The sequence below is a fragment of the Trifolium pratense genome, linkage group LG7, assembly GCF_020283565.1.
Source record: "Trifolium pratense cultivar HEN17-A07 linkage group LG7, ARS_RC_1.1, whole genome shotgun sequence".
NCBI lineage: Eukaryota > Viridiplantae > Streptophyta > Magnoliopsida > Fabales > Fabaceae > Trifolium > Trifolium pratense.
Genome location: NC_060065.1, coordinates 38591288 through 38606856, shown reverse-complemented (window position 1 = coordinate 38606856; position 15569 = coordinate 38591288). Strand labels below are relative to the sequence as shown.

Genomic DNA, 15569 nt, shown 5'->3' with positions numbered 1-15569 from the left:
AGGCTTGGAGCACGGATATAAATGGTGGATGGCCTAATCGAAAACCCGTTAGCAGGCGGCCCAGTGGATCATAGAGAGACTCTGATACCATCTTAGATTTGAGAGTTGGGTCTAACTCAACCCTACAAAACCGGCTTGTAAGGTGAGAATTGCCCTCACTTATAAACACATATTCAGGTCATCTCGCAACCAATGTGGAACTTCTTAACATGATACTCCCTCCGGTCCTTTTTATAAGAAACACTTTGAAAAAATTACACAGACCAAGGAAACACATTTTACGTAGTTATTTTCACTTAATACTCTTATAAATTTAAATGTATTCCATGTATACCCTTATTTAATTACTCTTAATTCAACTAACTTACTTATTTTTAATATTCTCTATCATAATCAATAAGGGCATAAGTGAAATTAAACATTTAAAACATTTGAAAATTGATCAAAGTTTCTTATAAAAAGGACAAAAAAAAAAATTTAAAGTGTTCCTTATAACAAGGACCGGAGGGAGTATTCAAAAGTGGTTTATTATAACCATTACTAAAACAATTTGCGTTGTTGAAAAAACATTTGCCAAGATTTCGTTATTTTACAAATATGTAGAGATTGATTGGAAAAAAAAAAAAGCAGTTTATAAAACAGTGAAAACTCAAGTTAACAATCCAAAACATGACTCAAACAAGAAATGAAACTTTGCAAACTAAGAATCAACAAGAAAATCAAATCAACCATACTACACCAGACACTCCTCCTACCCTCAATTCCTTCTCTCTGCATTTTAAGAAATCTAATTATTGCTGCAAGTAATAAAGGAAATGAATGGATTAAAAGGACAAGAAGTCTTATTAGGAAGATGAACATTACTCTTTCTTGGGAGAGAAGAAATGTTCAAGTGTTCCTTTTAGAGCTGTCAGCAATTAGAACCATAGGCAGGATCAATAAATTTTGTAAGCTAACCTGTCAGCCCCTTTGCATAGGAAGAAAATTTTAGTCCTCATCATCATCATGGAAAATCACTGGCATACGATTTCTTTTAGTGTATTCCCAAATCTAGTAGTAGATTCATTGCATCCCAGGCTATAAAATGACAAAAACAGTAGTGATTGTTTCAGCCTTCATGAAAATTAAATCTAAACAGGTTCAGATAAGATTTATTATGCCATAAATTCAAACCGGAAAAGTATGAAATCTAGAGCCCAAGCTGTCATTTATGTTAAAACAAGCTTTGTATTGAATGAAAAAGAAAAAAACAGTAAAAAAGAGTAAGCAGTACCAGAGAACATCAACCAAGAAAATGAAAAACAACGTTGAATATACAGGAAGATATGTCCATGGTGTGGCAGATGAAGATGCATTCAGCCGCTCCAATTGATAGCCAGAGCTTGAAACATCTATGCAAAATATGTAAAACATTGCAAGAACATGTTAATGATCATTTTGTACATATCAAAGCTCAACAGATTATTTCATTTCCCTAAAAGGGGATATACATAGTTGCCTATGAAGTACATACACAGACACTGACACTAGACATGACACGGACACTGACACATCGAATAAGAAAATGACATAATTCAATGTAATTGTAAGTGTTGGTGTCATGTCAGTCGTATCAGACACCACGCGTATCCGACGTCGGGACACGCCTAATCCGAGGAGTGTATGTGTTTCTTTTTCTTTTCTTTTTTTGTTTTCACCATCAGTATCTGTTCCATTGGATTGCCTAATCTGATTTGGGTATCAGTTCTGGCATCAAGTGATTTCAGCCCCGATCGTATTTGCGGGGATCGAAATGTGGTCCTCCCTACCGAGTACAACGCCAATCACCACTAAATCAACTAACTATTGTAGGAGTGTATATGTTTCACGGTTAGTGGCAACTGGCAAAGAACTGAAAAAGTATGCAGGTGCATTTTTTCTAAAATTCAAATCCATTCACCTTTTCAAATTACCATAACTACACTAAAAACCAAAGATATTTCTATATTTAACACCCATTCCTACTTTTCTTTTTCATTACCCCTTAATTAATGGTAATGGCTTCATTCATTATTTGTTTCCATGAATAAACAGCTCCAAACATAGAATGAGTGAGATTGAAAAACAGTCTAATGCAAATTGAAATCTAATTAGGCATAAACATGAAACATCAACAAATTGCAATCTGTACAAAATACAAAAACAATCTAGTGAATCCACTAATACAGCAACAATTTAATGAGATTGAAAAGCAAAGTAGATGAAAGAAACTAAAAGATGAGGGATTTACCTATATCAATCTGCTTCAATGAATGGTGAAAACCCAGCTAGGCACGATCTTAAGAGAGAAGTTCGATGTAGATGGTGAAACAGTGTAGTGAAAGGATCTGATGAAAGAAAGCTGGATGGAGATGAGAGAGAAACTCCATGGAGATGAACAATCGCGAGTGAGAGAAGAGAGATGACGGGTCGTGATTGAGAAGAAGCCAGTTGGTGGTGGAGTGGAGAATGCTGAGATTTCCGGTGGTGTTGCAAACTCCCATCCCTCAAATTGGTCAATGACAAGTGACAACATTCAGGAAAATCCATCATTTGAAAATGGCAAATGCTAACACTGCCCTGTCACGTGCTTTAAATTACTCCCTCCCTCCAAGAAACAGTGAAATTTTTTCTATTTTTTTTAGAAATTTTGACTTTTCTCTCTTGTAACAAAAAAAAAACTTTGATCAATTTTTAAACGTTTAATTTCTTAGTCAAAATAAAAATGTTTAATTTCACTTATGTATTTATTTATTATTGTATGATAGAAAATATTAAAAATAAGTAAGTTGGTTTAATTAAGAATAATTAAATAAGAGTATAATGGAATAAATTTAAATTAATAAAAGTATTAAATAAAAATAATTATGTTAAATGTGTTTTCTTGATCTGTGTAATTTTTTTAAACCGTTCCTTATAAAAATGATTGGAGGGAGTAACTATGATCTCACTTATTCCAAATTGATAATTAAAACATGGCAAGTTGAAAAGAAAAAAAAAACATGGCAAATGTGTTTATAAAGGGTCTGTTTGGTAAAAATAAGCTATAAGCTAGCTGATAGCTGATAAGCTACCTGATAGCTGAAAAGCTAGCTTATAGCTGATAGCTGAAAAGCTAACTTAGGGTCTGTTTGGTAAAAATAAGCTATAAGCTAGCTGATAGCTGATAAGTTAGCTGATAGCTGAAAAGCTAGCTTATAGCTGATAGCTGAAAAGCTAGCTTATTGAAATTAAAGTGTTTGGTAAAATTAGCTTTTAAAGTGGTTATTAAATATAAAATTACATAATTGATAGTGGGTAGTTTATTTTTTAGAGTGGGTAGTTATTAAATTAAAGGGTAAAAATGGAATAAAGTGTAAAAAGCTATAAGCTATAAGCTCAAATGCTACTTGAAATAGCATCTGAAAAAAAGCTATAAGCTAGTACAAAAAGCTTGTTACCAAACACCTCTAATTTTTTGAAACAAGCTTATAAGCTCATATAATAAGCTATAAGCTACCTTATTTGTGTTACCAAACAGAGCCTTATTGAAATTAAAGTGTTTGGTAAAATTAGCTTTTAAAGTGGTTATTAAATATAAAATTACATAATTGATAGTGGGTAGTTTATTTTTTAAAGTGGGTAGTTATTAAATTAAAGGGTAAAAATGGAATAAAGTGTAAAAAGCTATAAGCTATAAGCTCAAATGCTACTTGAAATAGCATCTGAAAAAAAGCTATAAGCTAGTACAAAAAACTTGTTACCAAACACCTCTAATTTTTTTGAAACAAGCTTATAAACTCATAATAAGCTATAAGCTAGCTTATTTGTGTTACCAAACAGAGCCAAAGTATGTTGCACTCACTTACATTAGAATTTTTTTTTTGTCCGCTAACATCAAGACTTTTTTTTTCACAAAAACATGACGCTGGACCTTTTTCTTTAACTTAAAAATATATTTTGGAATTTTCTATAATTTATAATTTAATTTTTTTTTCATCTTAAAAATAATAAGAAAGGTTACTAAAAGTCTCGTAAGTGTAGTTCAAATGATAGCTATTAGGGATATTATTGAAGTGGTCGGGGTTCAAACCCCGGATTCCACAATTCTCCATATTTAAATGTGTGAGACTCTAGCCACTAGGCTACTTGAAAAAAAAAATTACTTAAAAATATAGCAGCTCGGGGTGCATGTATTACCAATTCTTTGAAGTAATTAAATATAGTGGACCGTAGTTTTAATTATAAAAGTTGATTATTGCTCCTTTTAAAGTAAAATAAGTGAGATTATAGCTAATTAGTATGCGCTCTTATGTGTCCTTATGGCACATATTAGCAGCACCCTTTTAAAAATTTCACATTTTCAATCAATAAATTTTAACCCCATTACTGGATCAAAATATGTTAACCCAAATTATTTTTTATTTTTTTTACCAAAAAATTTCATTAATCAATAAATATTCAATACCAAAATAAGGATCGTTTAGCCAGGACCGATTCATTGATTTGTTCAACTTGGATCAATGGAAAAAACTAGGTATCACAGGTTTGATCCAAAGATTCCTCAAGACCATAAAGCCTGTTACATATCCAATAAATATTAAAATTTGAAAAAGAAAAATAGTTGTATCCCCATCTAACCCATTTTTGTTACTTTTATTTTTTCGTGTTTTTATCTTTAACATCCTTTGAGGTAGTTCAACATCAAACGAAAATCCAATCAATAAAAATCGGTAAGATTAAACTTCAAATGAATTGCTTGTTTATTTATTGGTCGTAATGTTTTCGTCTTCGTCGCCTTGTTGTCGTTGTTAGCATCAATTTATCGGAAGTTTCAAATATTATTTTTTGTCTTATGTGTCTGACTCAGTTTAGCTATCGAAGATCTAAGGTATTTTTGTAAGATATTGTTAATCTATGATTATTGCATGATGATCTGTGTGAAGTTTAAGTAGAATTGGATGTTATTGATTGTTTTGTGTTATTGCATAACTTTTTTGAAAAAATAACTCAATTAGATGTTATTATTTGAATCGGTGTAATTGAAAATGGTGGAAGTTTGTTCAAATTCAATGAGTGATGAAGATGAATCGCATTAGGTGTGTACAATTAATTCTGTTTGCAAAGTGTATATTTTGTTGTTAATTATGTTAGACAAGTGTATAATTACTTTGTTTGGTATAATTGAACTTTTGTAATGTATTATATGACAGTCATACATTTTGAAATTCTGGCACACTAGTAACACGATGTTGAACACGATGCTCCAACACTGTATGTTTGATCCGATGATCCAACACTGTGTTCAACACTGAACTAGACGAACAATAAGGAAATATAAAATGCACGAAACAGAATAACACAGTTATTTGTTAACCCAGTTCAGCATAACAGCCTACTCTGGGGGATACCAATCCAGGAGTGAATCCACTATGATAGGATTAGTTCAAAGCCCTCAATAAACGCCCCGTTTATGACTTCTCACCTAATCACCACCCGTGCTATATTCTACCTAAGTCACACCTAGGTATGAGAACCTCCGCTCAACTCCTCTTAATCACAGCCACTGTGATCGTACACGTAACAACTTGTATATGAAGACACACTTCTTAAACATTCACCAATTCCGTACTTCAAAGCTTAGGAATGGTTCACACACACTATCTCCTTGCTTAGAAGCTCTGGAGATATTACAACACAGTAACACACAGTCCTTAATCTTGCATCAGGGTAATACAAGAAGAGGAACACAATTAACAACACTAAAACCCTAAACACACGCTTTGTAAAACTCAATTACAGCTTCAGTAAGTTGCACAAGGGTTCAGTCTTCCTTTATATAGCACGAGCTAGGTCTTGAATTGGGCTTCAAAAACGCAGCAGGTCCAGAAGTTACTTTAAGGAATATTCTTGAATCAAATGTTTTGTTTCCATAAATAGTTGATTCATTCTGAAACAAAACTAGGTCATGGCCGCCTTCTAGAACATTAGGAAAGGCGTGCTGCTTGGTGCAAAAGTAAAAAGGCGAGATTTCCATAAAAAGAACTCCACGCGAGATTAAAAACATCAGGCCCGGCCCACTGGATGTGGTATCCAATGTTGAAGCATTCCATGCAACATCTTGCTTGAACTTGATGGTGAAGCATTCTGCTCCACATCTGGCTTGAATATTTGTTTTAGCAAAATGCGGCCAACTTGAAACACCAACAATCTCCCCCTTTGGCAATTTTTGGCTAAAACAACCTAAGATCATTTCAACCAATCTAGAGAGATACATCACCTACCTTTCTTCAAATCAACGTAAGCACACAGTCATGAAGTAAAGTAGAACATCTTCAAATGCAGTTTTCAATAGAACTTCTCAGATGAAAATAGCAAATAGACGTATCACACAAGAATAACAGAGGCATGCAACAGCGGAATAGTGAACACAACTTGCCTCACAGGAAAACGCCAATGGAGTGAAAAATATTCTCATAAAAAGAATCACAGGGGAAAAATAAATTCCCTCATGGCTGAGAGAAATAGACTCTCAGGAAGCAAGATGTTCATTTTCAACAGAGCATTAGGTAACATGATTCAACACCGATTAGAACATCTAACATTGCGCCACAGAAGGCAACCCACAACACATAACACTACTCTTCACAGATTCAGCAGACAATCAGGCACAAGCAGTACATCAGGCACACTTACCTATCAGGCACACTTACCTCTCCCCCTTTTTAGCCACAAAATATGCCAAACAGAAGAGTATCACAGAAATCCATAGTGCAGAGTATCAAAGCATAACAGATCCATATATTAGTATCTAGCAATCCGTAGTCTTGTAATAGTAGAAGCATTACTTCACATACAAAAATGTAGCAGCATTGCTATACGTAACATATACTACACTCCACAACAGGAAGGACAAATGTCTCAACATTAAGCACCACATCATGAAACATCAGATAACTACTCCCCTTCAAGACATGCATAACAGAGTATCAAAACATCACACACCACTCATGCAAAACACATTCAGAACATATGCAGAGCACATACATCAGATACTATGCATCACATACTGCTACCGTGCCTACAGCAGATGTTAGAGCATCTGTCAGCACATCATGCTCACTAAAAAATACTACTCCCCCTCAATATCAGAGATGAGCAAAAATTTAATCAAACATTTTTACTCCCCCTCAAAATCAAGGATGAACAAAAATTTAATCAGGCATTTTTACTCCCCCTAAAAAAAATGCATATCAGAACAAAGTATCCGAGTACCACATGCATATCATAACTTACTCCCCCTTAATACTTGCAGAGCAAACATAAGTACTACGACACATATCAGATGTTGCAACATCAGATAGCACATCAACATACTGCACACTACTAACTACCAACTACTCCCCCTTTTTTAGACAAAATAGGGTCTTCATAGAAATAGCAGAAAATCCAGAGACATAGTGCAGAATATCACAGTCCAGATGCACACAGGGTGCTTAAATTTAGATCATAGCCCACACATGGAAAATAAATCCAAAAGAAACATTACACAGAGGCACTGTCTTGGGGAATCATTTCCCTCATCTTCAACCTCAGAGTCTTCTTCCTCATTATCACCACCTGCATCAACACTCAGATTCTCATCAACACCTGCATCAGTTGCTTCTAATGCAGCTTCTTCAAGCTTCAGAGCATGAATCATTCGCTCAAACTACAGCTTCTTTTCATCCAGCTAACTAGAGGTTATAAGTTGTAAAGCATATCTACTACCTCCATCACAACAAACACATAGTCAACATTCACAAAAGAGACATTTCCCCTTGTTTGCACAATATGACAAGGGCATAAGAAAACATTGTTCCAATCTCCCATGAACAGTCTTTGGCTGAGGTTCATCCAAGAAGTCAACCTCATCAAGATCAATCATCTCTTGTTCTTCATTTACTGTCTTTTCAGACTCAGTATCTTTATCACCAAGAGAGACAACTTTCTCTATACTATCCTTTGTTTTAGAGTCTTCAATAACATCAGCAGGAATATCATTGTTTTCTTTGTCCTGCAATTCATCTCCAGTAGCAGCCTCAAAATCACAACTATCACCAAAAGACTCAGTGATAGTGGCAGCATTTGGATTAGGCTGGACAGAGGATGTTCCAACATCCTGTGCAACATCAAGTGTAGTAATGTTCTCCTTGATAGAAAAAGTAACAAGCTCAACAACAGAATCAGAGATGGACTTATCAGATGGAGCCACATGATCATTCACAACTACAAATGGTTGTACAGTAGCATCAACAGTATTATCAGAGTTCGACATGGCGATCTGATTGAAATAAAATAGTTTTTGATTGAATTGAACTTCAAACAGAGCACAATCAGTGGGACAGTAGGTGAAAGAGAGTTGATTGCATGTTATGACACGGTTATGGCAATTTTGAGATGATTGCCCGGAATTAGCGTGCATCACTGGTGGGATCGAAGTGAAAAATGTGGTTGCACGCTCAAAACTCCTTAACTGCTACAATTCCTTATGTAGGAAAATTCTTAATTTGCCCCTTAGCCTTTCAAACTCAACAACATCCAATGCTTTACTGAATATGTCAGCCACCTGTTCTTCAATAGCAACATGATCAAGCTTCACAATATTTTCTTCAGCTAAATCCCTGATAAATGGGACTTTGTTGACACGGGCAGGTTCTGATTTAGGATTAGTAGATTCATTGTTAGAACCTGAAACTTCATCAAATACAATATCATATGACTGTTGAATGGATGATTCAACATCTGCTGTTTTGGTTGATGATGCATCATCAACTACCACATTCATTAATTCCACGGTAACTTTAGTTCTAGAGTTATAAACTCTGTAAGCTCTGCTGTTTGTGGAGTATCCAAGAAAAATGCCTTCTGATGCACAGGAATCAAAGAATTTTGCATTCTCAAATTCTTTTCCACGATCACTTCTTATTCTTACAATAACAACCTCCTTTTCTCTTTGAAGTTGTAAGCATAAGTTTCTAAAAGTTTCAAAGCTGTCTGATTTTTCTCTAAGGAAATCTATCCAAGTGAATCTAGAAAAATCATCTTCCAAAGCAAAAACATACCTTTTACCACCAAGATTTTCAGTCTGCAAAGGTGCCATCAGATCTATGTGTAATAGTTCAAGTGCTCTAGATGTAACCGGATGTTGGAGCCTCGGATGTGCCACCATGGTTTGCTTGCCTATTTGGCACTCACCACATATAGTTCCTTCCTCAATCTTGAGCTTTGGATTTCCCTTGATTGCTTCTTCTGCTATGACCTTTTTCAAACCTCTCAGATGTAAGTGACCCAACTTTTGATGCCAGAGTTTGACTTCCTCATTTTTGCTTATGAGACAAGTAGACATATAATTTCCTTCTTCAGATACCCACAAGTAATAATTGTCTTTGGACCTTACTCCCTTCATTATCAGTCTTCCTTCTCCATCTGTAACAAGACATTCTGATTGTGTGAAGTTCACCTTCATGCCTTGGTCACACAATTGACTGATGCTAATCAAATTTGCTGTAAGTCCTTTAACTAACAGAACATTATCTAAGTTTGGTAGCCAATTGTCAATTAGGTTCCCAATTCCTTTTATTTCTCCCTTAGCTCCATCTCCAAAAGTTACAAAACTTGTGGCATAGGATCTTAGATTGGCTAGATATCCTTCCACTCCAGTCATGTGTCTAGAGCATCCACTGTCAAAATACCAATCTTGTCTAGATGATGCCCGCAGAGATGTATGAGCTATCAAGCTTACACAATCTTCCTTTTTCTTCCACTCTTTCTTCACATTCACGTTCTCAGATTTGGGTTCAAGTGACCGTGAATTCTGTGGATAGCCATACAGCTTGTAGCAGTAAGGTCTGATGTGCCCTTTCCTACCACAGTAATGACACCTCCAATTCCTTCTTTTAGTCCTAAATCTTGACCCGTTGTATCGATGGTGAGGTGGATGTTGAGGCATCGAGTTAGTCTGGACATGCTGCTTGGGTTTCAACCATGTGTCAGTTCCCTGATGTGTGGGAGGATGGGGAGGTAGTAACCCACCACTAACAGGAAAAGTTTTATCAATGGGGGTAGTGATAGTAGCTTTGTTATAACCCATTTCTTGATCCACTATCTCATAGTCAAAGCCAATAGGTTTCTTACCTGCACTTTGTTTTAACAACATGGCTTGAAACTTTTCTTCTCCTGATGCAAAGACTCTAACTTGTTTTCTAGCATGCTCCAAGTCTTCATTCAGCTTTTCAATCTCTTTATTGAGAGTCTTAATTATATCCAGACATTCATTCTTCTCAGCCTGTAGTTGGCAATTCGCCTTCTTTTGTTTTTCCAAGGCTTTGCAGAATTCATTGCTCCTGGTGAATAGGTCCTTGTAGGTAGCTAGTAGTTCTTCATAGGATGTTTCATCACATGATTCAGCATCAGACTCACACAGACCTGTCAGCGCATTGACATGTTTTGCAGATCCACTTTCAGTTTCCTCCTCTGAGTCATCCTCATCTGACCAAGTGATAGCCAGACTTTTCTTTTGTCTCTTCAGAAAGGTAGGACATTCAGCTTTGATGTGTCCATATCCTTCACATTCTTGACACTGGACCCCTTCTGACTGACTGGTTTTCTCATCACTTCTAGCCCTTCTTTGATCATTGGTCTGTTTGTTGATGTCGAGCTTGATGCTTGGCACATTAAACTTAGACTTTTTGTCCATTCTTTTCACGATTCTGTTGAATTGTCTTCCTAGCAAGACCATTGCTTCTGACAAACTTTCATCACTCTCCAAATCTGATTCTTCATATTCTCTAGTGTTGGAGGCAAAGGCTAAACTTTTATTTTTCTTTTCTTTTCTTTGATTCATGCCTAACTCATAGGTTTGAAGTGAGCCTATTAGTTCATCCACTTGAATGTTGACCAGATCTTGAGATTCTTCAATTGCTGTCACTTTCATGTCAAACCTCTTTGGTAGAGATCTGAGAATTTTGCTCACAAGCTTTTCATCTGATATGGGTTCTCCCAAGGCATTAAATGAATTTGCAAATTCTAAAATATTCATGTGGAAATCATGAATAGTCTCTTCTTCCTTCATACTCAGATTTTCAAAGTTTGTGCGAAGCATCTGAAGTTTGGACAACTTTACCTTATTGGTTCCTTCATGTGCTTTCCTAAGTATCTCCCACGCATGTTTAGCCACAGTGCATCGTTTGACAAGTCTGAACATGTTGATGTCCACCCCATTGAATATGGCATATAAGGCTTTTGAGTTTCCTAGAGCTAAGTCATCCTCGTCTTTAGAATAGTCTTTTGTAGGCTTGATTTCACTGGTTTTCTTTCCATCCTTATCAATGACCACTGGGGGTTCCCAGCCATTTTCTATAGCTTTCCATGTTCTGCTATCAATGGATTTAAGAAAAACCATCATCTTAGCTTTCCAATAGTCATAGTTCTCAGGCCCTATCAGTAGGGGCGGTCTGGAAATTGTTCCTCCTTCCTTGTCCATTTCGCCAGAAAGTACTTTCCCTGGAGCTCACCCTAAATCCAGAACAGGGTGCCTGCTCTGATACCAATTGAAATTCTGGCACACTAGTAACACGATGTTGAACACGATGCTCCAACACTGTATGTTTGATCCGATGATCCAACACTGTGTTCAACACTGAACTAGACGAACAATAAGGAAATATAAAATGCACGAAACAGAATAACACAGTTATTTGTTAACCCAGTTCAGCATAACAGCCTACTCTGGGGGATACCAATCCAGGAGTGAATCCACTATGATAGGATTAGTTCAAAGCCCTCAATAAACGCCCCGTTTATGACTTCTCACCTAATCACCACCCGTGCTATATTCTACCTAAGTCACACCTAGGTATGAGAACCTCCGCTCAACTCCTCTTAATCACAGCCACTGTGATCGTACACGTAACAACTTGTATATGAAGACACACTTCTTAAACATTCACCAATTCCGTACTTCAAAGCTTAGGAATGGTTCACACACACTATCTCCTTGCTTAGAAGCTCTGGAGATATTACAACACAGTAACACACAGTCCTTAATCTTGCATCAGGGTAATACAAGAAGAGGAACACAATTAACAACACTAAAACCCTAAACACACGCTTTGTAAAACTCAATTACAGCTTCAGTAAGTTGCACAAGGGTTCAGTCTTCCTTTATATAGCACGAGCTAGGTCTTGAATTGGGCTTCAAAAACGCAGCAGGTCCAGAAGTTACTTTAAGGAATATTCTTGAATCAAATGTTTTGTTTCCATAAATAGTTGATTCATTCTGAAACAAAACTAGGTCATGGCCGCCTTCTAGAACATTAGGAAAGGCGTGCTGCTTGGTGCAAAAGTAAAAAGGCGAGATTTCCATAAAAAGAACTCCACGCGAGATTAAAAACATCAGGCCCGGCCCACTGGATGTGGTATCCAATGTTGAAGCATTCCATGCAACATCTTGCTTGAACTTGATGGTGAAGCATTCTGCTCCACATCTGGCTTGAATATTTGTTTTAGCAAAATGCGGCCAACTTGAAACACCAACACATTTCTTTTAGTTAATTATGTTATAATAATAAAAAATACATTTATTTATGGATTGGAAAATATATTATTGTCTGAAGATGAAGGGCAAGATGAAGTTGGGAATGACAATGTAGATGATACCGAAAGTAGTCCGATTGAAGGTGTAGGGGGATGTATTTTTGGTGAATTTTACGTTGTTAACAGTTTGAAAGACATCTCGAAGATCAACTTTAAGCAATTAAGTCACAAAGATTTAATGAGATATCATTTTTTGGATCGTGGGGTGGCATTTGCATTCTACAATTGGTGTGCTTGTTTTCATGGATATGTAGAAAGAAAAGTAAAGTTTTGAGGAGCAAAAAAAGTGAAATAATTCAACAAACATTTGTATGCTATAGACAGGGGTTGAAGATGACACAGTCGACACTTCAACTAGTCGAAAAGAGTACCTAGAGCATGTATTTGATGTGGTTGTGAAGCAAAATGTCGTGTTCATATTGAATCAAACACTCGACGGTGGTATATGAAATTCCTCCATGATGTACACAACCATCTTTTGTTAGATGACAAATGTATAGAATCTACCTGCAGATAGGAAGATATTAGATTAGGACATTTAGCGCACAAGGAACATGAGACAAGTTGGTATGATGGCATATATTTCTTCCTAGTTCCTTCATCCTCGTTAATAAAAGTACCCCAAGGTTTGACTAATTGAGAGAAAAAGAGATCATTCCAATCATGAATAAGAATTCCATATACCCTTAACTAGATGGTTCGTTCAATATCTATATCTTTTGGACTCCAAGGTCGTATCTCCTTAAACCATTTATCCATTCATTTTTTAGCATCTTCCAAGAGTGCTTGAACTTCACCATCCTCTTGGCTTTCTAACAAAGTTAAACTGGAACCTAAAGGGGTAGCCTTAACTCCAAAATAGCCATGCCCATGGAACTTATTTTGGATGTTATAAGACATTCCTGACACATTCACCACCCCGATAAACCCCTTCTGAATCCTCTCCATGTTGTCTTTGGCAGCCACATACGAAAAAACAATATGTTGAGATCATTCCCCCTTGTTGGATATGCTTCTCGATTTGACTATGTTAACATAAGAATTCGTCACCGTGTTGTGAGGCTTCAGCGACTGATGCTCAGCATCAATGGTTGGCCGAGGTAAACTTTTTTTGATGTGATGACCTTCATCCTTGTTATTCCTCCCAGCCTCCTTCCATACCTGGTCACGATCAATCCTTCTTTCTCCCTCCACACGATGAAAATGCGATAGATTTAAAAAACTCTTTTAACGTCCAATGATGCTATCCAATTCAGATTCAAAGCATCGGGTGTCAACAACACGATAAAACCTAGGAAAAACAAATATGCGACCTCCCACACCACGGTTGGCCGGGATAACGACCTCTGTAACATCCTTGTAATATTGAAAAGCCCTGAGCATAGCGTTTGCACCGAAACTATCCGAAAAATTTGTAAAGAAATACGTCGTAATATTGTTTGGATGCTCCTTAATTGAGAATTTTGTTGTTGTTATATCGAGTTTCTTTTGAAATCCTTTCTTGTTTCTACCTTTCACGATTTGCCATTGGTTGTCAACTTCATCCACCATAGTTAAGAGTACGAAATTGATAAAAAAGAAAAACGCTTTGTAAAGATTTGACAAACCTGTTCATGTGCCTCAAAGTTTCATTCGTCAGTCACTTTGCCAAAATCGGTCCCTAACCTAGGGTAACTCTATTGTCGAAGAAACCGGGATAGGACTTTAAACTCTCGTTTAGCTAAGCTACTAACAATGAAGGATAGGCTGTGAGGAAGAAAGAAGAGAAATCTCGAACCCAACTTTAGGAAAATGTTAATCCAACTGCAAATTATTATAGTATCATCAAGAATAAAATAGCAGTGAGAAATGGAAAAAGGGCAAAGCAAAGCAACACATCAGTTGTTTGAGTGGGGAAAAACAACAAAAAGTTGGAATGCACACCACTAAGCGCATCAAATCCCCTTCAGCTTATCGGCAGCAGATTCATCAACCGAATACATTATACATTGTGTTTGTCGAATTGAAGAAAGTACAGAAACATAATGAGGAAAGTGAGACAGAAATGTTGGTGTTGATCGATGGATCGCGTGATGATGTTGGTAATGCGATCTTATACACAACTTCCCCTAGTTTCTTCAAAATTTGTTATGGACCAATAAAACGCGGTGTCAACTTCCTAAAATTGTGGTTATTAGGATTCATGACAAAGGAAATGTGTTGAAGAATATTTTTAAAAGATTTAAAATAAACAGTTAAAATTTAGGATAGATGTGAATGTTGGACTATTTATTATATAAAAAAAAACCATTGCTATTTAATTGTAAAAAAAAAAAAACGTTCAATGCATATATCCGTTGCTCAAATGATGTATGGAAATATAATTAGCATTTTGAAAACAATAAAAAGATGTTACTTATTTTGAAAATGTGTATAGACTAAAATAACAAACTTGATAAGGGGAATATCCATTGCAGTATGAGATCTCTTGCAGTATTGCATTATGACTGGTGGGAAATGTGTAGACACGCTAATTTTACACCGATAATAGTACTCTTAGTATGAGGGTGTGTGTTCGATTCTTTCCGACAATATTTCTATCTTTTTAACATATAAAATGCTGTCAATGTTGAAAATTGAGCATTGAACCGACTAATTTTTAAAATTGCCGATTCATCAATTATTTTCGATTTTGACCAATTCACATAGATTCAACTATATATCTAATCCAATAATCAGACCAAACCGATTGACCCCAATTTACGGTTGGACCAATTCGTTCCTTAGTCCAGTTGACCCTTACAAAACCCAGTAATATTTGGTTGGAGGATATGCCCCTGGATTGTTACCTTTGTGTTGTATCTGATTTTTCTTAATCAAAATTCATTTTTACATTAAAAAAGACATTTTTCTATTTTTTCTTTTTTCATGTCATATATCTGTGTCAGCTACTTTCA

The 15569-nt window shown here is 36.1% G+C and overlaps 1 long non-coding RNA gene across 1 annotated transcript; it reads right to left on the bottom strand.

Annotated features, from left to right (window-relative positions):
* Positions 1-512: 512 nt before the first annotated feature.
* On the bottom strand, positions 513-2582 carry LOC123893875. The gene is made up of 3 exons (XR_006803566.1): positions 2270-2582; positions 1274-1391; positions 513-1077 (listed from the first exon to the last, which is right to left on the bottom strand). It is a non-coding gene; the product is annotated as an uncharacterized LOC123893875 (long non-coding RNA).
* Between the last annotated feature and the right edge of the window lie 12987 nt (positions 2583-15569).